We start from the raw sequence: 24247 nt of genomic DNA on the forward strand, positions 1-24247 counted from the left end.
GAACCACAAATCTCTTCCCGTAAATGGCTTCTGCCAGGTGCCTGTCACAGTGACAGGAAGAGCAACCGAAACAGACACATAAATCTCAGCCCTCAGCGAGGACTGAAATATCCCAGCAAGAGACACCATCTCCTGCATTTGCCCTTCACTCCCGTTTCCTGGAAGGTTCTGGGCTGAGATTTCTGGGCCTTTCCTGCTTGTTTGCCTTTTGTGATGACGGCCATCAGTCTGTAAGCGCAACAGAAACTAAGTGCTTCAGAAACCACTGCGTTTATATACGTATAGGATTAATATTCCGACCGTGCAGCAATTCAAGCTTGGGAAGATTGCTCCACTTGGGGTCAGCCATTTCACGAATACAGAAGTGAGGCCCTAAGACGCCACAAAGAGGCAAAACTATCACCAAGCAGTGTGTGAACTCCCATGAAGCCGCAGGCCTGCTGTTTAATATTTAACAAAGGGGTTAATCTCTCCCCCTCCATGCAGCCACAGGGTCCAAATTTTCTGACCTTGCAGACTAAAGTGTCTTGCCAAATCCACGACTGTGTTTCCCTTCCTACTGGTGAGACCCTCGGGACAGTCTCTCAGACAGCCCAGCTCCACTTACACCCACTTCAAGGCTTCCAATGACCCCAGTACAGGACATGTGCTGACCACCTAGGGTCAGAGAGCTGTGCCGAGGCCACCACAGGTCCCCTCTGAAGTCTCATGAAGGCTGAAATTCGAAAAAGACTCATCAGACGGCCATTCCATTAAAAACCACAAATACTTGGCAAGCAGCTAGGATCCCTTTCTGAGCACCAATGCAATCCAGTCGACAGCCGCAGGAGCGCAACACGGTCCCAGGCAGCACAGCGAGACCTAGCGAAACTAACAAATTGCACACTGCACCATCACATGGCACCATGAACTGCCGCTACTACAAAGCTGGCACTGCCAAGTTCACCCTTAAACCCCAGCGGACTCCGCCTGCTAAGCTACCTGTCAAGCACAGGCTATCTATCTCAAGTGCACACTGAACTGTGAACGACATGACGATCTTCAGTAACTCCCCTGCTAAGCTACCTGTCAAGCACAGGCTATCTCAAGTGCACACTGAGCTCTGAATGTCATGACGACCTTCAGTAACTCCCCTGCTAAGCTACCTGTCAAGCACAGGCTATCTCAAGTGCACACTGAGCTCTGAATGTCATGACAACCTTCAGTAACAAGCACAGTGCTTGGGCTGACACTGATGACATGGTGGTCATTTTTGCATCCCCCAGAGAGCGGACAGACGGAGGAGGGACCACAGCAGGACCAGGGAATGCCTGCACTGCCTTGTACGGGAAGCTGCATCTTCCAGAGAACCCCAGAAGGCCACCTGGGATCCATACGGGCTCTAGTCCAGGTAAGGCATGGGACGAAAGGAGACCTGCCACAGCACCAGCTGAGGGAATAGCAGTGTCTACTCTCATCACCAGAGGACCGGAGTCAGGATATTTACAGGGGAGAAGTAGACTTCCTATGGAAACTCAGTCTAACCTCACATTTCTGCCTAACGATTTCCTGCATCTCACACTTCATCTCATCTTTGAGCCTGACAGCCTTCCCTGTGAAAGTGGGCCTGGTGTAATTAATAACGCTCACTCTGCAACAGGCAGTGTGACTTGTCCAAGACCACACAACTTATCAACATGGGGGTCAGACTGCCAGGTTCTCGGTTTGGAGCCTTTCATTATTGTTGTTGTTGTTGTTGTTATGATATAATCACATCATTTCCCCCTTCCTTTTACTTCCTCTGAGCATTCAGAATTATTATTATAAAACTCTGCTCATTTCCAATGTGTCTATGTATTTCTTCAACCTTGTATAAAAGTCCCTGAAAGCTTGGTTGTAACACTATGAATAAAAACCCAGAGACAGAAACTAGAGTTCAAGCTGAAGGTCAGAAAAGCAAAGCAGCCAGCCACTGGTTCTTATCTCTATCTCAGTCCAAAAATGGAGATCCTGCCTCCAGGAATCTCAGAATGAGACCGCGTGTGAGAGCTGTCTCCTCCCTAGGGCTGGGATTAAAGGTGTGCACCACTAACGTCTGGTTTCTATGGCAACTAGTGTGGCTACTGGGATTAAAGGTGTGTGTCACTACTGCCTGATCTGTAAGGCTGATCCGTGCGATTGTTTTACTCTCTGATCTTCAGACAAGCTTTATTATTAAAATACAAACAAAGTATCATTAGACCTGGTTCCTTCTTACTTTTACACTTCCCACCTTCATGCTACAGATCAGTAAATATTTCATAAGAACAAGGACTGTTATTGGCACAAAATCCTGGGGAGGAATCACATATCATCAAAGGAATCTCTCTCTCTCTCTCTCTCTCTCTCTCTCTCTCTCTCTCTCTCTCACACACACACACACACAAACACACACACACACACACACACCATCATTATCAGAAGAAGAATCTCTCCCTCCCCCCCACATCAACATCATCATCATCAAAGGAATCTCTCCCCCTCTCTCTCTCTCTCTCTCTCTCTCTCTCTCTCTCTCTCTCTCTCTCTCTCTCACACACACACACAAACACACACACACACACACACACCATCATTATCAGAAGAAGAATCTCTCCCTCCCTCCCTCCCCCCCACATCAACATCATCATCATCAAAGGAATCTCTCCCCCTCCCTTCTCTCTCTCTCTCTCTCTCTCTCTCTCTCTCTCTCTCTCTCTCTCTCACACACACACACACACACACACACACACACACACACCATCATTATCAGAAGAAGAATCTCTCCCTCCCTCGCCCCAACATCAACATCATCATCATCAAAGGAATCTCTCCCCCCTCCCTTTCTCTCTCTCTCTCTCTCTCTTTCTCTCTCTCTCTCTCTCTCTCTCTCACACACACACACACACACAACACACACACACATCGTCATCATCATCAGAGGAATCTCTTCCTCCCTTCCTCCCTCCTTATCTATCTGTGTGTGTCTCTCCCCCTATCTCTCTCTCTCTCTCTCTCTCTTCTCTCTCTCTCTCTCTCTCTCACACACACACACACACACACACACACACACCACCACCACCACCACCACCACCATCATCATCATCATCAGAGGAATTTCTCCCTCTCTGACTCTCTCTGACTCTGAATAACCTAGACCTTCTGTTGCTGATACAACCCGCAGCTTCAAAAGCACGGCTAATGGAGGTTGAAAGCCTCACATTCACCAGCACTGAACTTTGCTCGCTCATGTACTTCTTGTCAAACGCATCTATGCGGAAGGGAGTAGAAAGAGCTTTAGACAGCTCAGACTTCTTAGTCACAGTAACCGCTCCTAGAGAAGGCTGTCCCTGGTCACCGGGTGCTGCCTGCTATTATTTGAGGCGCTTGCAGGATTTCACTCACGCCGAGCTGGCATTCTGTTTCTGCAGCCAGAAGGGATCTTCATGTTGTCAACAGAGAGTCTCGGGTAGGTCTACCACACAGTTCAGGCAGACACAAATCGCTCCATCAGCCAACCAACCAACAAGACACCTGGCAAATCCCACCCCTGCCTTGGCTCAACGGGCTGGCACCATGACTTCACATGAGCAGCGCGGAGCTGCCTGCTGGCTTCCCACCTCAGGATCATGAAGCATCTCTCCAGTCCTCTGAACCCATCAATCAGTCATCAAATCAGTATCGGTTTTTTCTTCCATTCTCTCCTCACCACATCAACTTTTATCACTATTACTTCCAACCTCTACCTTTGTCCCCAACTGTCCACTTTGACTTCCAATCAATAAATCATACAGCAGGTCTGGAATTTTAGGAAAATAATTCCTACTGATCATTAACCTGAACACAGCATTTTACAATGTCCCAGACTCAGTCTGCATCACCCACAGATTTGGCCAACAACGAATGTAGATTACTCCCTGAACACTAGACACGTCACAGAAATCATATCAGTCTACATAATCATTGATGCTTACTATATCCATGTCTTACATAAGGAGCATGCACATCCAAAGTTAAATTAAAATTCGAATTTATGGATGTGTATAAATAGCAAAGGAAAATTGCCCATCTTTTCTTCATTCCTACCAAGACACAGGAAAGGAGGTGGAACATCACAGAAACTGATCAAAGTTTGCAGTCATCGGCCCAGGAAGCACTTCCTCCATGAGGACAACCCATCTACACTTACAATATTAGCTGATTTACTGTTACAACCACAAGGCTGGAGAGATGGCTCTTTCAGAGACCCAGATTTGATTCCCAGCACACACGTGGCAGCTCACAACTCTCTGTAACTCCAGTTTCAAGGGATCCAGTGCCCTCTTCTGGACTCTTTGGACACCAAGATGCCCGTACACAGACATGCAGGCAGGTAAAACACCCATAAATGATGGAGGTGGGTCTTGTATCTATTTGTTGTTTCTACTGGTTAATTAATAAAGAAACTGCTTGGCCCTTTGATAGGACAGAAAATTAGGTAGGCGGAGTAAACAGAACAAAATGCTGGGAAAAAGAAGCCGAGTCAGTGAGTCGCCATGATTCTCCCACTCCAGACACAGGTTAAGATCTTTCCTGGTAAGCCAGCTCGTGGTACTACACAAAATATTAAAAATGGGTTAGATCAATATGTAAGAGCTAGCCAATAAGAGGCTAAAACTAATGGGCCAGACAGTGTTCAAAAGAATACAGTTTCCGTGTAATTATTTCTGGGCATAAGCGAGCCGTGCGGGAGCTGGGAGGGAATGCAGCCCACCGCTCTTATTACAACACATAAACATAAAGTAACAAATCTCTTAAAAATATTAAATGCAACCGTGACTTCAGGGACCAAAAATAAATAAACAGAACATGAAGTTAGAAAACACTATTTTAAAGGAGATTCCCAAAGAGTATCTTTAACTCTGTAGAATAAAGACTATAATGGATTAGAATTCTGAAAACATTTAACCACTTGGCTTAATTTATTTAATGGCAAAGCCTGAACAAACACACAGTTTAACAGAAGTTAATTGGCAAGATAACCTTCTGCTGAACTCAGGCAGAAATGTCTTTCTATTAGTGACGGCCTCACCGCGTCCCAAGGGCTTAGCGTAAGCACCAATCAAACCTGACAGCAGGAAAACTGAAGTTTACTGCTCTCTCCTAAAGTTTAGCAACTTTATCTTTTCTCACTATTCTATTTATAAAACACGGACAAGCCACAACTCTTTATAGAATGCCAAAAATCTCTGTTATGTGCAAAGGAATGGCTGGGCTGTTGCCCTTCACGAGAGCCGTGTTCCTCACAGGAACAGACAGACGAAACACGCTCTGCCTTGGCTGCGGGCACAGTCCTACGCTGGTGATTCATCTTCAAACTCTCTAAGCCAAAAGACCTGAAAGACGCAGGTGACTTATCCAAAACAGAAGAGAAAACACACTGAACAAGGAAATTTCCTCACATTGAAATACAAGCAATATTTGTATTTTTTTCAATTTCAGAAAATTCAAAGTAGGTTTACCAGTTATTCTAAAACTTTTGAACAAAAAAATAAAGAAAAGCTGCAATTTTGGTTTTGAACTAGGACAGAATCGTTACTGAACTCCTACAGCAAAAGAGCTGGATACTACGCTTGACGTTTCAATTTAATCCAACAGTCCTATGAGGTAAAGATATTTCATCCTACTGAAGAGAAGCCAGAGCTCAGGGTGAGTATGGAACGATCCATCATCCTAAAACAAGAGTATGTTGGGATTCTAGCCAAGGGACATCTCATTCCAAAACCTGAAATATGGGATACTACACTCTACCCACCAGCTCCACCAGGAACTTACGAGTCCACATTACAATGACGGGACTGTCCCCAAGTGGAGCAGATCAGCCCTGGAGTCGGAAGCTCTGTGTTAATGATGCCTCCGCTGAGTGGTGGTTTCCTCCCAAATTAATGGAGATGAGAACGGTATTTAACCTCATAACGTTGAGGTGAGAAGCAACTATAAAAGCCGCAGTGAAAGGCCTTGCCAAAACAGCCAAGTGTTTCATAAGCGTTACTTTCCTCTCCGAGTTTGGGTCGGTCCAGCTGCTGAGCAACTGAGTGAAGGTCCAAGGCCTGGTGAGACGAGACAACAAAGACGGAGGGGGCAAGGGCCCGGGCATGGACGGGACCCATCACAGTCCCTGTTTGTCTACCTTCCCATAAACAAAAAACATAAAAATGATTGTGGACACTGTATCATAGGAGGCCACCGGCTGCCGGTCATAGTTAATCAGACTTCAGTAAACTCACTTCTACCCAGAGGCAAGGGAAATTGGAAGCAAAACCAAACAAACAAACCCTGACCCAGGAAGAGCCTCATCTTCTCTTGCCAACTTTCCCTGTGTATTCTCCACCTGTCCATGAAGGCTTTTACCCCAGGACACGGCAGGCAGGCACACAGGCCTGAGGTCAAGTCTCCCCAGGAAACAGTGGTCATCTACTCTGAGATAAAATTCTAAACGCTGGTTATACCAAACGGTGACTTTCAGAGCAGAAGGAGTGCATTTTAACAAGGACAAAGGCAACCTGAAGATCTTAGGTGGCCAACAATGGATAAATGAAGGACGGGAGAGGTGGCTCAGCAGTTAAGAAGCACATGCAGTGGGGCTGGAGAGATGGCTCAGAGGTTAAGAGCATTGCCTGCTCTTCCAAAGGTCCTGAGTTCAATTCCCAGCAACCACATGGTGGCTCACAACCATCTGTAACGGGGTCTGGTGCCCTCTTCTGGCCTGCAGGCATACACACAACACAGACAGAATATTGTATACATAATAAATAAATAAATATTTTTTAAAAAAGAAGCACATGCAGCCTTACAGAGGTCCACAGCTCAGTTTCCGCACCTCACACCTGTAACTGCAGCTCCAGGGCATGCAAAGCCCCTTGTCAGACTCCTCAGGCACCTGCGTGCCTGCATGAGCCTGAATACCGCACACAGATATACACAAATAAAATATAAATAAAAAATCGTTTTAAAATTAGACAAGAAAACGAGGTTAAAATATGTGCAGCAATTGATAGAGGGCAAATAAGCAAAAACTAAGAATTAGAGTTCATGAGAAATAAGAAAAATGATCATTCCCAACAGACAAAATGGTGAATAGCATGATGTCGTTAGTCATATGCCCACATCTGATCTCATTAACAGCAAACAGATAGAAAAGATAAAGTATAACTTTTCTCTTTTAAAATCCCCCAAATATTATGAAAGTGGAACTATCACTCTGCTAATGGGAAGAAAGATTAGTTAATTCTGGCTAATGACAGCACTGTTACCTAGGACCTCCACACAACCAAACCCTCTAAGGCAGCTTCCATCTCAAGAACACGGCACAGACATGAAACTCAGAAGGATGCCGATAGCATGAATGTTCGCCTAAGTTAAAAACACGCAACATGTCCCACAATCTAGAGCACCGTGCAGTCCTGAGAACCGTGCTCACAGACGCTCCGAGGTGCAAATCAAACAACGCTCAGTTTGGGATTTGTGTCTGTTTATTTTTTGAAATGGAGTTTCTCTGTGTAACAGCCCTGGCTGTCCTGGAACTCACTTTGTAGATCAGGCTGACCTGGTCTACAGGCTGACTCAGAGATCCACCTGCCTCCTCCTCCCAAGTGCTGGAATTAGAGGGGTGCGCCATCACCACCCAGCAACGTTAAAATTTTAAGAGGGAAGTAAAATTATATACTCAAATATATGAATAGAAAAACTGAAAGGAGACACGCCCCCACAGCAGAGAAACATACCCCTATGTGGCAGGACTGCCGACGGCTCTGGATTTTTGTTTTGTCTTGTTTTGAATTTTCCTCCCTGGATTTGTTCAGGGATCTTATTTTGATTGTGAACGCACATGTTGGGGAGGGGTTAATATAAGCATGTAAGTATGTGTGCCACATAGGTACAGGGCAGGACCCAGAGGCAAGAAGAGGGTACAGGATCCCCTTGGAACTGGAGCTACAGACATTTATGAACTGTCTAGTGTGGGTGCTGGAAACCAAACTTAGGTCCTCTGAAAGAACAGGAAGTGCTCTTAACCACTGAGCCTTCTCGCCAGGTCCTGGTGACATTTTGAAAACTAGATCTTCATTATATTTTTTTCTATACTAGTTAAATCTATAAGGTACATTACTTCTGTGATTACAACAATAAACAAATAAATGACAATTTCAAGTATAACTACACAATGAGCAATGGACAGACAGACAGATGATAGATAGATAGATAGATAGATAGATAGATAGATAGATAGATAGATAGACGGACAGACAGATAGAAAATAGATAGATAGATAGATAGATAGATAGATAGATAGATAGACAGACAGACAGACGGACAGACAGATAGAAGATAGATAGATAGATAGATAGATAGATAGATAGATAGATAGATAGATAGATAGATAGACAGACAGACGGACAGACAGACAGATAGAAAATAGATAGATAGATAGATAGATAGATAGATAGATAGATAGATAGATAGATAGACAGACAGACAGACAAATAGATACCTGAAGGCTCTCACACTTCACACAGTGAGTCCGCTGCAGTCCAGGCCAGCATCAGGAAGAAAGCTCCCCTGTACTGAACTGGGCCTAGCACAACATTAGGCTGGTTGGGGTCAGAACAAAAGCTGCATGTCCCAAACATCAAAACATATTTTGGAAATTCAAAAACTGAAACCTTTTCAACCAGGGAACTTATGCCAACACCCAAAATTATCTCCACAAAACAAACTAGCTGAGCAGGAAGTTTACTAGGAACACCCTGAAAACTAATAATTGTTTTTAGAGTGCTGAATAACACCGCCAGATCATGTTGGTACACCGTGTAATACAAACAAACCATCTCCAGTGAGCCCATCTGCTTCTGAACAGGACAGCATGACGCTTCACACCGCATGGCTTTGCCTCAGCAACAATCACAAAATTAACTCTTTGGGGGTTCGCCCTCTCAAAGGTTGGTCTTCTCATAGCAACTGCTAACTACAGCAAACCTTTGTGCTCCATATAGTTTCAGCTTCGTGCTCCTACGACAGACATCTGGGACCGGACAAGGCTGGGATGCTTAGGCACATACATCTCTGGATCCTGTCACAAGTTGTGACATGGAAAACATCTCCTAATGTCATCAAATGTCTCCTGTGATCGGGTGGTGGCGGCATTTGCCTTTAATCCCAGCACTCGGGAGGCAGAGACAGGCAGGGATCTCTGTGAGTTCGAGGCTACCCTGGTCTACAGAGCGAGTTCCAGGTCAGGCCAAAAAGCTACAGAGAAAAACCAAAGAACCACAAAAACAGTCTCCTGTGAGTCAAAATCAGCTTCCCTGCAAGCCACTGCTACAGACACAGACTATTATTGCCCTCGCTTGACAAAGATGCAAAGAAAGTGATGAGGCCTCCAGAGCCCAGGATCCACAATTCTGTACTCCACGCTTCTCCATGGGACGCCTATCTTACACATCTTGCCTACTGAATCAACTTCCTGCCCACCATGGAGCCAACACAGGACCTCAGCACGTGCTGGCCCAAGAAGTCTTGTCTTCGTCACATGTCCATTCACTGCCTACTAGGGTCTCAGCAAAAATGGCATGGTCTTCAACCAGCATATAATCTATTTGAAAAAGTAAGACACATCTAGATAGAAACCGTTTGGAGAGTCTATTCTGGAGAAATCTCTTCTCTCATCCGTAAAACAAGCAACGCTTATATGGCCCTCATCATTAATAGAGACAGCACAACTAAACTTCTTACTGCAAAGTACAGTTTAAGAAACAACTACATACCAAATGGCGGCAATGAACAAGCCTAGGTTAGAAGACTCAAAGTACCGAATGAGTTAGGCTGGGCAACCTAAACTCATCCTCTACAAAGTAGCTGCATTTAAAATCTACAACACAGGTTCCCCGATTCCAGAGTTCTCTGGCTGAGTTCCGAAGGGAAAATGACTTCAGTAGGGAAACCACTAAGGAAGAGGGCTCATGCCTGTCAAACATGCCAGAGGTCAGTCCCTCAACACAAGCTGGGAAAGAGATCAAGATCAGGTGAGGGGACACAGTGTCACGATGGTGACACCAGCCAGACAAAAATCCAAGAATTATTTCTTCCTAAAAAGGCCAACGAGGATTTGCTACAAAGCACATCTTTAACTTTCATAATGAATCTCTCAGAATAAAAGATGAGGAGCATTCCGACTGTCAGGCAGGAGTTCACTGAACACAGACAGCTGAGTGAGCAAAGCTGCGATTTTACCGGAACAAAAGGTCATCTGCTCCAGCCTCTTCACCTCGAGTCCAGCCCGCCTTGTTCTTCACTCATCTTCCGCCAAACTAAAAGCCCACAGGAGCCAGAGCTTCTTTTTATTGATTTTATTGAGCTCTACATTTTTCTCTGCTCCCCTCCCTTTCTCTCCCCTCCCCTTCAACCCTATCCCAAGGTCCCCATGCTCCCAATTTACTCAGGAGATCCTGTCTTTATCTACTTCCCATGCAGATTACATCAATGTACATCTCTCTCAGTGTCCTCCTTGTTGTCTAGGTTAGCTGGGATTATGGTTTGTAGGCTGGTTTTCTTTGCTTTATGTCTAAAAGCCACTTATGAATGAGTACATGTGATAAATGTCTTTCTGGGTCTGAGATACCTCACTCAATGGATGTTTTCTAGATTCATCCATTTGCCTGCAAATTCAAGATGTTACTTTTTTTCTGCTGTGTAGTACTCCATTGTATAAATATACCACATTTTCCTTATCCATTCTTTGGTCAAGGGGCATTTAGGTTGTTTTCAGGTTCTGGCTATGACAAGCAATGCTGCTATGAACATAGTTGAGCACATGTCCTTGTGGTACAGTTGAGCATCCTTGGGATATATACCCAAAAGTGGTATTACTGGTAATTTTCTGAGAAATCGCCACATTGACCTCCAAAGGGGCTGTACCAACTTGCATTCCCACCAGCAATGTAGGTTCCCTTTACCCCACAACTCTCCAGCATAAGTTCAGTGTTTTTGAGCCAGATCTTTTCTAAATCTTAATTTCACTAAGTAAAAATTCCTAGACAAAATGCTGACTAAAATTTCTTCAAGACTGTGTAGGCCACATCACAGCGATCTCCAGGCAGTAAGTCTCTGCCTCAGGGTTACCTGTATGAGAACTCAGGGAAGCCAGAGCCAAGACCGGCAGGTAGCATATGCAGTATGAAAACTCTGGGCAAAAAGACGATTCCCACCCCAGGCAAACGGAGGACGGAGTGAGATTTCATTACGCTACTAAGAATGGCACATGATTTAAAACTTAGAAACCGTTTATTTCTGGAATCTTTGATTTAATTTAGCTGGACCATGGCTGACTGCTGATAACATTAACAGCAAAATGCAAAACCAGTCATAACGGTACTGTACCACACTCTTAATTACTGGATTGCTTTAGTCTTATGTTCCGTCCTGACGTCATCACCACGACCCGACGTCTTTTCAGCAGAAGCTCTGACTGGAAATAACACGTTAAAATGAAGATAACAGCAACCTTATTAAAACTCGTATCTAATGCAATGGCCTCCACTTCACAGCCCCTTCCTGTAGGGCATTTCCTGGTGCATTGGTAGCTTCAGCAGTGACTCAGTGTGGCTAAAGCCAGCTGTTTCTCACCCCTAAGAATGTTCACATTTCCCCAAGAAGCTAGCCTGGGAACCATTACTCCATTAAGCCTGGCTGTCTAAAAATCCCTTCTTTACACAATCCAAGTTTTCCATGGTCTGACTTTTTTCCTTGCCACAGCTTTCCACTTCAATAAATTAGCGGACTGCCCCGAGACACATCCTGGTAAATATGTCACTTTGTATTGTGTGGATGAGAGACTTCTGTCGTTATTTCAAGCTTTCCCTCTTGGCCAATAATCCCCAGAGCCAGCTCCTCTAGAGTCAGAGCAACTTGTCTACAAAGTTCCTTTCACTGCTTCCTTCTCTAGCGAAGACGGCCTGCAGGGAATTGACTCAACACTCAACCCTTCCCATAATAGCTATTGCCACTTCCCTGAGTGTTTTCTTCCACCCCTCCTAAAGGAGAGTTTTCTAGAATTCACGATGAACCCACCGGCCTCCACGCAATCGTGTCTCTCCCTGTCTTCCCCCTCGCCTTGCACTCACTCCCTGATGACAACTTTCTCCGGCTCCACCTGCGTCATGCCTTCCCTATCAGTTCCCTGAGGGAACAGGCTACGTGGACGTGGTCACCTGCAGCTCATCCCTTTCCCTGTCATCCTCAACGCTCTACCCTCTGAATCCCTTCTCTCCTCTGCTGCTCTAACTGCTCTCGGGGTTCACAGAAAGCCCTGGCAGACTCCCCAGCCGAACCTTGGCAACCCTGCTGCCTGAGATGGTACGAACAACCCCAACACAGGGTGAGCCCTTCCTATGGCCACCTTTTATTCCTTCTTTATGGTTCCTGCTCTACGGCAGCTTTTCTTTTGCCTGACCTCTCCTAAATGTCACATGTGCCCTAAACGTTGGGTGTTGCTTCTCTTTATTTTACACGCTTCTCTTTGGGAGTTCATCTACCCTAAGCTCTTATGAGACAGCTCTACGGAGAAGATTCCTATTAACCTAGGAATCTGCTCACACTACAATCTTAAATTTCTAATTTTTGCTTAAAATCATGTGAGTAATATCAATTCACAGTTTTTTAAAAGATGCATTTGTTTGTATGTCTGTGTATGTGCATATATGGACATGTTTCTGCGGTGTGTACACAAGCAGAGACCAGAAGAGGGCACTGAATATTTGCTCTGTCTGTCACTTTCCACCACCACCGCCTCTCCCTGATTTATTGGCTGGACTGGAAGCCAGAAAGCCACAGCAATCCTCCTGTCTCAGCTTCTCTCAGAGCTGCGGTTACAGGCATTTTCAGAGATGCCTGGCCTATGACGTGGATGTCAGGATGCAAACTCCAGTCTTTGTGGTCTGAGAACAGCACTCTTAACCACTGAGCCATCTCTCCAGCCCCCACCTAACAATGCTTAAGTCTTTAGTATACCACTTACAAAGCGAAAACAGAGGCAGGAATATGGCCTGGAACTCTACCTACCTTACCTTATTGTCTAGCGAACAGTCTGATTTATAGCACGGTCCCCACCCAAGCCCAGCTCACACAATCTGCATGGCCTTGATAACATTGCTGAATCAATCTCTCTCTCTCCTCTCTCTCTCTCTCTCTCTCTCTCTCTCTCTCTCTCTCTCGGCCTTTGAACCCTTGCATGTAAGGGATACATACAAGAGCAATACTTCCTTCCAGAGCAAATTCAGGGATTCAGTTAAAACATGTAAGATGCTCACAAGTGCTTACTGCATAGCAAGAGCTGGGTAAGCATTAGCTACTCCCACTGGTAACACTGTTCACCTAAAAACCTAGTGAGAGGGTTATTTGATTAATTTATCCAGTGAGAACACAAAGGAAGATGATTACGTATGAATCAGAGTGTGATTGCGAGTCCTAAGAGATCAAACTTAACTCATATTTCCCACTAAAATTTCATTTTTCCTTATGTGCTCTTCTGGGTGAAGGGTCACCTATGCTCTCTAGACGCATATTTACTTATACACCTAGTGATACCCAGCACAGTATTCCCAAAATTTTCTTTATAATCACCCTCTTCCACACCTTTAAAAGAAATCCCCAAGTGAGAGCAGCTTGTCAGCTAGTCAATGAAATAATAACCATATCTGTCACCAATCCAGGGCAGGTTGTCTGCCAGGAATAAAGCTATTAGTACTTCACAGACATCATCATATTTAATCCTCATAACCACCCAGCGACTCCCAGTTCTCAGCAATTTAATTAACCAAAATCACACAGCTAGTAAAGACGGAGGATTCGAATCTACAATCATCTGGCTCCAGCGCCCACACCCTTCATTCCTGTAGGGCCTGGCTAATAAAGTTCTCATAAGCATCACCTTCACCTTCTCAGCGCTGGAGAGCAGACTTCTGGGTGTTCTGGTTTAGGAAGCGGAACTGAGGTCAGAGCTAAGGACACTGCAGCTCTGGGGCTGACCCACCCCCTGCCACTCCACCTAGGTTAACTGAGGCCGTGCTCAGAGAAAAACCACTGAGTTACTACTCTCCCTTCGGCGGGGTCCCCACAACGTGTTCCTTTCATAGCAGCTGACACCTCCCATTATAGCTAACATCTTTTCTTAGGAATCTATATACCAAACAGGCCAGCGGCAGTGAAGAGATGGGCAGATGAAATTTCACATAGCAGATTCAGAATACCATCTACTTCTTGGCCTCTAATTTACTTCCCAACCTGCCTTTCTAAACTCGCAAGTCTTTCTGCCTCCACTGCCATTTTTATCCAGAGTCATTATTTCCAATGATTTCTGATCCTTGCAAAAACTCCCAACACAGCATCAATGCTACACTTTACAAACAGGAAAACTAAAGTACAAAGAGCTTAGTGACTTGCAGTAGTAACCTGTTATACACAGCAAGGCCAGACTTCTAACTGAGCCTGTGGGCCTCACACCCGAGGTGTTTGTTTTTTAAATCTAAACTCAGTTAAAACCACAGGCGGCTGCAAGTCGCTGAAGCCTACATGGTGATGTGAAGAGCATGTCAAGTCTAGAGAAGCAAAGTCCCTAAGCAGAGACAATGTCAAGAACCTTAATTCTTGTACCAGGCGGTGGTGGCACACGCCTTTAATCCCAGCCCTCAAGGAGGCAGAGGCAGGTGGATCTCTGTGATTTCGAAGCCAGCCTGGTCTACAGAGTGAGTTCCAGGACAGGCTCCAAAGCTACAGGGTTTTGTTTAGACGCTTTCTCGGCTGTGCAGTTAAACTCTGATGAGGGAGGGGTGGAGAGTGTGAACATCTGACAGAAACATCCAAGCAGCTGACCCAAAGGAAACATTGAGGCCAGAGCAACTTCACACCTATGTCCTGCAGACTCTCAGGCCCAACCAGTTCAAAAGCAACTTCACACCTACGTCCTGCAGACTCTCAGGTCCAACCAGTTCAAAAGCAACTTCACACCTATGGCCCAGCAGACTCTCAGGTCCAACCAGTTAGTTTCCTGATTCATCACGGTTTCCCTTTCTCTCCTTCTCCCTCTCCACCTCTGCCCACGGGGCCACAGGCTCCTCCATCAGCCATAAGGAAAAGGAGAGTGTGTTCAAATTCCTCTTTAAACAAAACGAAATCATCTACTGTGACCTGTTCTAAGAGTCGGTCTGAGAAAAAGATAATGATGGTCGCAGGGGCAGTCTTTGTGCAGCTCCACCGATGCTGCGGAGTTATTACACAATCGAAAACAACAACAAGAACAGACCAGCAAGTTCTTTTTGTTTTCACGTTCTTCTAAATAAAGTAAATTCAATAAAATTTCCCTACTAAAAACCCACGAAGCTCTGTGGCAGTGAGACAGCATTTATGCCAAGTTCTACGGCTGGAGACAGGAGCAGCATTAAAAGCAACATAAGTTTCCCAAGAACCACCTTGAGTCCGGTTTGCCCTTTAGGATTTGATCGTTTCTCTGTGCACAAAATCTGGCCACTGAAAATAATATCTTTTTTTAATATTTTTATTTTATGCTTTGACAGTTTCATACACGTATACAATATACCTTGGTCATATCCACCATCACCCCACTCCCCTTTCCCTCTTCCCTGGGTTACCCTCCATACACACATCCCTCTCTCGCTTTCACGGTGTGTGTGTGTGTGTGTGTGTGCTTGGCGGGTATAGGGCTGTCCATTGCAGCAACCTCCCAGAGGCTACACCCCCAGAGAAGACCGACTCTCTCATGAGCCCCTCCCCCCTGAAAGCACCGTCGTCAGCATCATTTTCATCTAATCAAGTCACCCCGTTATCAAAAACACACGCGCTATGAACAGCATACCTGCTTTCCTGATGATGAGGGCTCTACATCAAAGGCCTGGTGAATTAGAGAACAGGTAAAACTACCCCCCATCACACTCAAGCTAATGGGGTGCCCATGACATTTACAGCAAACCCCAAACATTACAGCGTCTGATCTTCCCCCTCCGTGCTCCATACCTGAGCTCTGAGTCTTGGCCGTAATGACTGGTACTCTGTACTCCTCAAGTCCATACAATCCCTGCATTCATGGCCACGTTCAGGTGCCGTGCTGTTACAGAAAGCACTAAATGGTCTGTCTATTCTCAACTCCTTAAACTTGCCAACAAAAACAGACATGTGAGTCATGACACGTTCCAGGGACACACATAAGCCCAGCGCAGTCACAACCTGTGACAGCAAACCCACCTGGCCCACTCAGAGTCAGAAACAGAGAGTGCTCGATGCACACAGACCGCTCCGCATTTAACTCAGACCTTCCCTTCTCCTTCTGAAACTGCGTAACAAGCATGCAAACATAAATCTTTGCAGAGAGGCCAATTTTTAATCTAAAAACCCAACTGTTTGGTATTTCGGTTCCTTCAAAGCAGAAGATGAAACGGAAAAGGAACCCTCCCCACTTTGCTTTCTAACAACAATATGATTGCTGCATACCAAAGAAAGCAAAACAGAGGAGTCTTTGAATTCTGTGTGGTGGGTTAATAGAGTTTAGGGTTTGTTTGGTTTTTTTAAGCCATGAGCTTTATTTAATGAAGTATTAATCTCTGTGATATACGTGGCAAAAGCTGCAGGGGTGAGCAGGCGATAGGTTCTGACATACATTGCAATAAATCTGAGCAGTAAGTAATAGAACAGATGAGGGAACTACAGAAGCCCACACAAGTTTCTGGAGAGTTTGATAATTAATTTAACTGTAATTTTATGAACTTTCGGTTGTAGCAAAATGTTGTCCAGAAGACACTTTGTTCACTAAAAACCATCCATCACCAGAATGGAGCTCTAACTTAGTAGCTTCGCATCTCTTGTTTAAACTCAATATTAGAACTGTTGGGCGTGATGGCTCAGCTTGATGTCCTGCAGCCAAATGAGAGCTCACAAACCTCTGGAACTCCGGTTCTAGGTGCTCCAATGTCTTCTTTGGGCCTTCAAGGGCACTAGGCATGTGGCACACAGACATACGTGCAGACAAAACATCTGTTCACGTTAAACAGAAATAAATTGTCTTTATCTGGGGAAGGGATGGGAATCTGAAGAAGACACCTAGCATCTACCCCTGGGCTTCCACACATACATGCACGCACACACGCAGGCACACATACACAAAAGAAAAAGAAATCAAGACACAGACCCAAGAATGAATGGATATGCAGACATTAACCAACTCATTTACATTCACTGATTTTAAAGGGAATTCAAACCAGGACAGAGACATGAAACATCTCTGAAAAGACAGAACGTTGAATAAGGTTTTCCTTCAGTTAAGTGTGGAAATTGAGTTGTTTAGAATACAGATACCTTAAAAATTGGAGATGAAAACCTCAAAAACTCAATTTTAATATAACAAATTATCAGAATAATTAACTATAAAATATAAATAGTCCATGGATATAAAAAGATTTTTAGGGACCGAAGAGATAGTTCAGTGGTCAAGAGCACGCTGCTCTTCCAGAGGACTGGGGTTCAATTCCCAGCACATGCAGGGTAGCTAACAACTGTCTGTAATACATTTCCAAGTGATCTGACACCTCACAAAGATATGCATGCAGGAGAAACACCACTGCGTATGAAATAAAAATAGATAAATTATCAAAAAAGAGATTTTTAAAGACGTGGGCTGGTCAGCAACAGGAGAAAACGACCTTGTTATGATTTATCTCGTGCTGGGACAATGAGTGACAAAGTCTACATGAACAGTTAACTGGTGCTCCCTCAATGAACTTGTTCTCAAGAAGAGTTCACAATAGCTGTCAGGTTGGGTGTTATGCGGCTGGAATTATAGCGTGGCCTAGATTTCCAGTCTCTCGCCCAGCAATGCCAACTGCCTCTCATTTCAATGTGGCTGTTAGAACAGTAATGGTTGTTTATCAAACGGAATTGAGCCAAAACCTATCTCACCTTTCTTAATTAACGTATATATCTTTTAACAACTTTAATTTTCTTTTACATGTATTTATTGTGTATATATTCTAAGGAGCTGAGGCTGGAAGACAGCCTAGGGCACTCAGTCCTTTCCTACCATTCTGGGTTCCAGGGACCAGATCCAGCAGCGAGTGCCTTTACCCACTGAGCTATCTCTGGCCCAAGACTCTTTAGCAATGCCACGTTGAGGCTGGAGCAAAGGCTCAGCAGTGAAGAGCCCTCACGACTCCTGCACAGAACCAGGTTCTGTCCCCAGCACCCACATGGGGCTTTGCAACCCTCCATAATTCCAGTTCTAGGGATTCTGACGCCCTCTTCCAGGCTCCTTGGGTACTGTGCAGCACGGGATGTATACACACACACACACACACACACACACACACACAGGCAATAAGCACAAACACATGAAATAAAAAATTAAAATACCACGCCTTACCATATTCCTCATCTGCCCTCATAAACATGAACTGAAAACGAGAAATAGTAGTTCAAATTAAGGTTGTACAGTTAAATTGTTATTACTCAAAAAAACTGTTTTAAAACTCGTCAAAAAACATATATTACACACACACACACACATCCTAAAAGTAGTTTTCACTTGGTTTACATGGTTTTGGGGTTCCATCTTTTAGCTGTGTCTAGATAGTGTTATTAACCGCTACACAGTGTTCACCTAAGTGCCCACAGGAAACTCCACATGCACGAGAAAATACAGCATGTTGTATATGCTTGCACTGAACATAAAGACCAAAATTTTGTTCAGTATTATTGCTGCACCATTAGCTATTTTCTAGGCTTAGTCCAAAACCAAAATGAAAGTGTTCTGTTCCTGTAAAGCGCGTGTTCCCTTTCTAAAAAGTCTGTGTGGATGATAGCACACACACGTGATGACAGAGGGGGGCAAGAAGACCAAACGTTCAAGGCCAGCCTGGGCTACGTGGTGAGAGCCTGTCTTGAAGAAGACAGAGGGGAGTGGGGAGATCCTGGCCGCCTACCCTGTGCTATTTCATTATTTCAGGAACTGGACCAAGGTGTTTTGAAAACAAAGCAAAACACAAATGTCCCCTCCAGGTTTGACGATGGAGACATCTTTTAAATTCATCTTTAAAGTCCTCCATCCCCACACTTCCTGACTTGGGTTTACTAGACATAATATAAGGACTTTCTTTCCCCAGCTCCTGGAAATGCCCTTCAGGTCAGAGTCTGGGATGCAGCTTTTGACTAACAATGAAGTCCACTCCTACTTCCTTCAGACCTGGCAACCAGAGAATCCTCACGACTGAGGAGCCGCTGCCCTGCAAGGGGAAGCTTGCTTCACCAGAAGTCTCGCTCCAACGGAAAGAGCCTTGAAACACTGATAGAGCCAGGGTTAGGGTCGGTGAGTTCAGAGATAATCTTCCCCCAGAAAGAAAATCTCCAAGCAAGAAAAAAGAGTTTGAAACAAGAAATAAAAATCGGAATCCTACTAAGACAACTGCTTTCTCCAGTTAACAGACTTTTTGAGTCTTACCAAAGCAAGGGCTTGTGTCTGTCCCCCATGTCGGAAAAGGTCATAGTCTCATTACAAAGAATTTGTACACCAAGCCTTCTTTCCCGATAGGAGTGCTGGCACAGACTCTTAACCTCAGCACTCGGGAAGCAGAGACAGGCAGATTTCTGTGAGTCCGATGCCAAGCTGGTCTACACAGTGAGTTTCAGGCCAACCAGAGCCATAGTGAACTCCTGTTTTAAAAGGAATAAAATTTAAGCTCCTTTCTCTAAAAGTGAACCCTGAAAACACACCTCACAGCCTTCATCCAACCTTCCTCAAGAAGCCCCAGGCAAGACCTTAGAGGCGTTTAAACAGCAATAGACTTAGAACTGTGCCCTCAAGAAACCAGTTTTCCCACAAAGGTGAATCTGCCTCAAGCGAATTTCTCAGCCCCTGGCTGGGCTGTGTAAAAGAATACCTTACACGGATGTAAGAATCACACTGATACTCTTTCCCTTAGAGTGCCGTGTAAGGGAACGGAGAAGAATGGAGCTGTTTTCTCTTTATTTTCTGGGGATGATTCGCAAAAATGTGTGGCGTTTTGAAATAGTCTTCCCTCCTATCCCACCCACATATGCCCTTCCCTGTTGGGTCTGTAAGTGTGGGAGCCGGGGTTCGAGCATCCACCCCTGATGGACGCTCTGCTCTGGAATATTACAGGGAAACTGAGCTCCAGGGTCTGAGCACACTTTTCAAGACGGGAGCTCTGTGGTATCATACAGAGAATCGGGGCTCCACTCTAGTTCCCTGACAGGAGTCCGGTGTGGTGGAGATTCTGGGGTGTGGGGTTCCACACTTCCCTGGCTGGAGTTCTGTGGTGTCGGAGTCTGTGGTGTGGTGGGGAGGGGAGTCTGGGGTGTGAGCTGGGCACACACTTCCCTGGCTGAGTCTGTGGCGTGGCAGGGCCAGGGTGTAAGACTGTGCACACATCTCTGACTCGAGTTCTGAAGTGTTTGGGTCCCAGCACGCTGCCCTGACTAGAGTCTGTGGTGGGGAGGGTAGACCGGGTGTGAGCTGGGAGCCCACTTCTGTGAGTGGAGTCTGTGGTGGGAGTCCCTGGGTAGGAGCTCGGATCACCCTTTCCTGGCTGAACTCTGCGGGGTGTGAAGGGGAGTCCCGGGTGTGAGCACATTTTCCCGACTGGAGTCTGTGGATGTGAGTCTGGGTGTGAGCTGGGAGCACATTGCCCTAACCAGAGACTGTGGTGTTCAGGGGGAGCCCGGGTGTGAGCACATTTTCCCGACTGGAGTCTGTGGTGGGGAGTCCCAGAGTGTGAGCTTGGAGCACACCGCCCTGACCGGAGTTCTGGGCTGTGGGGAGGCGGGGGGGGGCCCGAAGCTCCCGACGAATCCCTTCCTGTCACCCCGAGGCTGCCCCCCACTCCCCGAAGTGGGGTTCCCTGGGTCGCGGGAGGGACCGCCCGCTGGCTTACCTGCGGCGGAGAGCCACCGAGCTCCACAAGTTGCAGTCCCGCCTCCTGGCGCCGGCCCGGCTGCCAGATCGCTGTTCCCGCGGCGGTCGCCCCGCGCCCTAGGCGGCGACAGGAGCCCGGGACGGAGCACAGCGCCGGGCTGACATCACCGCCGCCCAGGTGCCGCCTCCCCTCGGTCCTCCCCGGCTCGCCCCGCTGCGCTCCGCCCCGCCCCGCCCCCGGCGGGAACCAGCCCCAGGGGCGGAGGGGCGTGGCTTCGCACCCGCGGCCCGCTGATTGGCCCGGCTCGCGGTCACTCCGAGGCGCCGCCGGGTTCTCCCGCATTCCTGGCGGAGCCCGGCGGAGCTGGAAGTGGGCGTCGGTGGGAAGCGCGGCCGTGCGGGCTGCGGTCCGCCGGGGCGGGGAGAGAGGAAGGCGGAGGAGAGCCGTGGGGTCGGGTCGGGTCGCGGCTCCTCCCGGGTCGGAAGCGCCGCTCACCCCGAGGGCCTCCCTTTTTAAGGCAGAGCCGCCTCTGTGTCCCGGACGGGGCGGACGCGGCCGGCGGGAAGGGGAAAGCAAAGGCCCCGAAGGCCTCCGACCCCGCAGCGAGGGCCTCCGGGGGAAACTGAGGACTTGTGGAGACTGGGAGGACTGGGGGATCCCAGACGGGGCCACCCGAGCTCTGCGTGGTCAACTGGTGGCGCTCAACCACGTGGTTGCTTTTGCATGTAGCCACAAAAATAAGTAAAACCTCACGTACCACGCAAGCTTTCAGACAAATAAAATGGACTCTCCAGGGGGAGCGGAAATTTTATTGTTTACATTTTGTTTTTGTTTTGAGACATGATCTCAGTATATCCGCAAGGCTGATCTTAAAATTGTTATCCTCCCTCGTTGGCCTTCTAGTGCCTGGGATTGCAGGCCCACACTACCAAACCCAGCACTAACCTGTTTTTTAAAAAATTATTTTTGTTATTTTTTCCAGAAGGGATTCTCTGTGTTTTCCTGGCTGTTCTGAAAAACTCACTCTATGCACCAGGAACAGAGATCTGTCTGTCTCTGCCACCTGAGTGCTGGGATTAAAGACGTGCACCATCACGCCTGGCTATTATTATTTTTAATTAAGTGTAAGTATGTGTACGCACATGGAGGCCAGAAGCCCTGGGTTTCACTGGCAGTTTTTGGCATTGGAGTGGCAACTGTGAGGTGTAGGAGCTGGGAACTGAACTCAGTGTTTCTATAAAAAAGCAGCAAAAGGGCTTAACTGTTTGGCCATCTCTCCAGCCCCTGCCCTAAACTTTCTAAGTACCATAGGGTTCTGTTTTGGTGCACAACTGGAAAGGGAGAACCCTCACAACTGACTTCAAACCTCATGATAATAATTACTGTTGAACCAATTGCAGTGACTGAGCTAACAATTAAGAATTAACTACTATTTACTCTCCGGTGGATATCAGCGGTATATAATCCTCTTGGCTGCCAAGTCAGGAAGGTTCTCAGGAACCCATCTTTCAGTCCCCCGTCCCCCGTCCCCCCAGACCCAGGACAGAACGGAATGATGAGAAGTGGCTTTGTGTATAAGAATATGTACATAGGTGTCAAAGTATAGCCATCATCATCTAGACGTACAATTAATTTCTATTGGCTTTTTGTGGGCTTTGGGGGTTTCCTGGGGAATGGAAGATGTTGGGTTTGTGTGTGTGTTGTCTGATTAATTTGATTTTTGTTTTTCTGTGTTTTGTTTGTTTGTTGAAGCTCTCCTGAACTCACTATGTAGCAAGTACTAACCTGGAAATCCGGAGCCTCCACGCCACAAATGCTGGAATTAAGGTGTGTGACATGTGACTCTATTGTTTGTTCTTTGATTGATGGTATGTCCTACAGTCACTGTTCCACCAAAACACGGGATGAACTCACAATGCCCTTCATTGTGTCCCGTGTAATCTTCCCAGCCCACCTGTCCACGGGAAGTAAATTGATTTTAACATAAGGCCTCGGTCTCAGCAAGGTTCCCGGCTTCCTGTAACTGATCCAGAGGATCTGACGCCCTCTTCAGTCCTCCAAGGGTAGTACACTGTCGGATTATCTTGGGTCAAGAAAAAAACAGGCTGGCTAAAAGATGGACCAATTATATTTTTCGTTATTATAAGGGGCAAACTCACGAAACAGGAACGAGAAATCCAAGCTCCGTTGTGTAGCGCGGGAACGGGGAGGGGGGACCTTGATTGGGCCGCCCAGGGTACCCAAAGGTCACTCCTTAACCTGATCCCACCTCTTAAAGATCTTTGGCTGACAGAAATTCCCCATCACTACAAACATGATGCACACATGATGCAGGCACACATAACTGGGGGCAAGACACATTTAAAAAAAATAGCCTGATTGTTCACATTCCACACAATTTTAGGCACCCTGAAGCTGCAGAAATAGTCTAGGCTTGAGCCTAGGTGCTAAATCCCTCTGAGCTCAGCAAGGGATACGGGGCTGGAGGATGGATCATGTCACTTCTTCCCCTGTCTACTCCCAGATTATTTCTAGCCAGAAACATCAGCCATCTCCTGGTGGGTTTCCTCCTCTCCCTCCCTCATAACCATAGCCTTTCCCTCCCCTCCCCCTCCTCCACCTGCTAGTCACCCATTCAACCCCTAACTCCCTCCCGCATCTTCTAAACTTACTGCTCCACCTCCCTCGGCCACCCCAGTCCCCTTGTTCCCTCCCAGGTGCCCGCCCAGAAGCTTCCAGACACTCCTCCAGCCCTAGACATGGGATGGCTGCCTCCGGACTCCCTGCTCTTCCAAAACCCACAGCCAGCCACAGGAGGGGGAGGGAACGTCCGCCCCCACAGAGATGGCAGGATAGAATAACAGGAAGTTGCCTCCCGTTCCCTCTACAGCTGGAATGATAACAGCTGCTACCAAAGTCCAGAAAACAAAAGGCTCCGAAGGAAAGCTGGAAACAGAAAACCTGGAGCGACCGCGCTCAAACCAGGGGTTACACGGAGAGTGGGGGAGGGGCGGGGTGTGGATTTCAGCCTGTGTCTCTCCCTCCTTTCTACCAGAGCCCTACCTCTTAACTGTTCTATACTTGCACATCACTCTTAACACTGAATTTTTGCAAACTAGCCTCAGGGGCTGGAGAAACAGCTCAGCCTAAGAGCACTGGATGCTCTAACAGAGAACCAGGGTTCAATCTCCAGCACACAACCTTCTGTAACTCCAGTCCAGGGGGGGTCCAACACCCTCTTCTGGCCTCTGCAGCCACTACACACAGGGTGCACAGACACGCACACA

General features: G+C 46.6%; 1 protein-coding gene across 18 annotated transcripts in view; it reads right to left on the bottom strand.

Moving 5' to 3' along the window:
* The window catches only part of Ppfibp1 (PPFIB scaffold protein 1), a 144003-nt gene extending 122864 nt beyond the window's left edge, over positions 1-21139 (bottom strand). For 14 of the 18 annotated variants that reach the window (XM_075982260.1, XM_075982259.1, XM_075982256.1 and 11 more), the window contains exon 1: positions 20979-21098. The gene's annotated coding sequence lies outside the window, so the exon portion shown is untranslated. Of the gene's footprint in view, positions 1-20978 lie in introns of all 18 variants that reach the window. The other 4 variants (XM_075982243.1, XM_075982249.1, XM_075982247.1 and 1 more) reach the window with 2 other exon arrangements.
* Positions 21140-24247: the final 3108 nt, after the last annotated feature.

Source organism: Microtus pennsylvanicus, chromosome 8 (assembly GCF_037038515.1).
Source record: "Microtus pennsylvanicus isolate mMicPen1 chromosome 8, mMicPen1.hap1, whole genome shotgun sequence".
NCBI lineage: Eukaryota > Metazoa > Chordata > Mammalia > Rodentia > Cricetidae > Microtus > Microtus pennsylvanicus.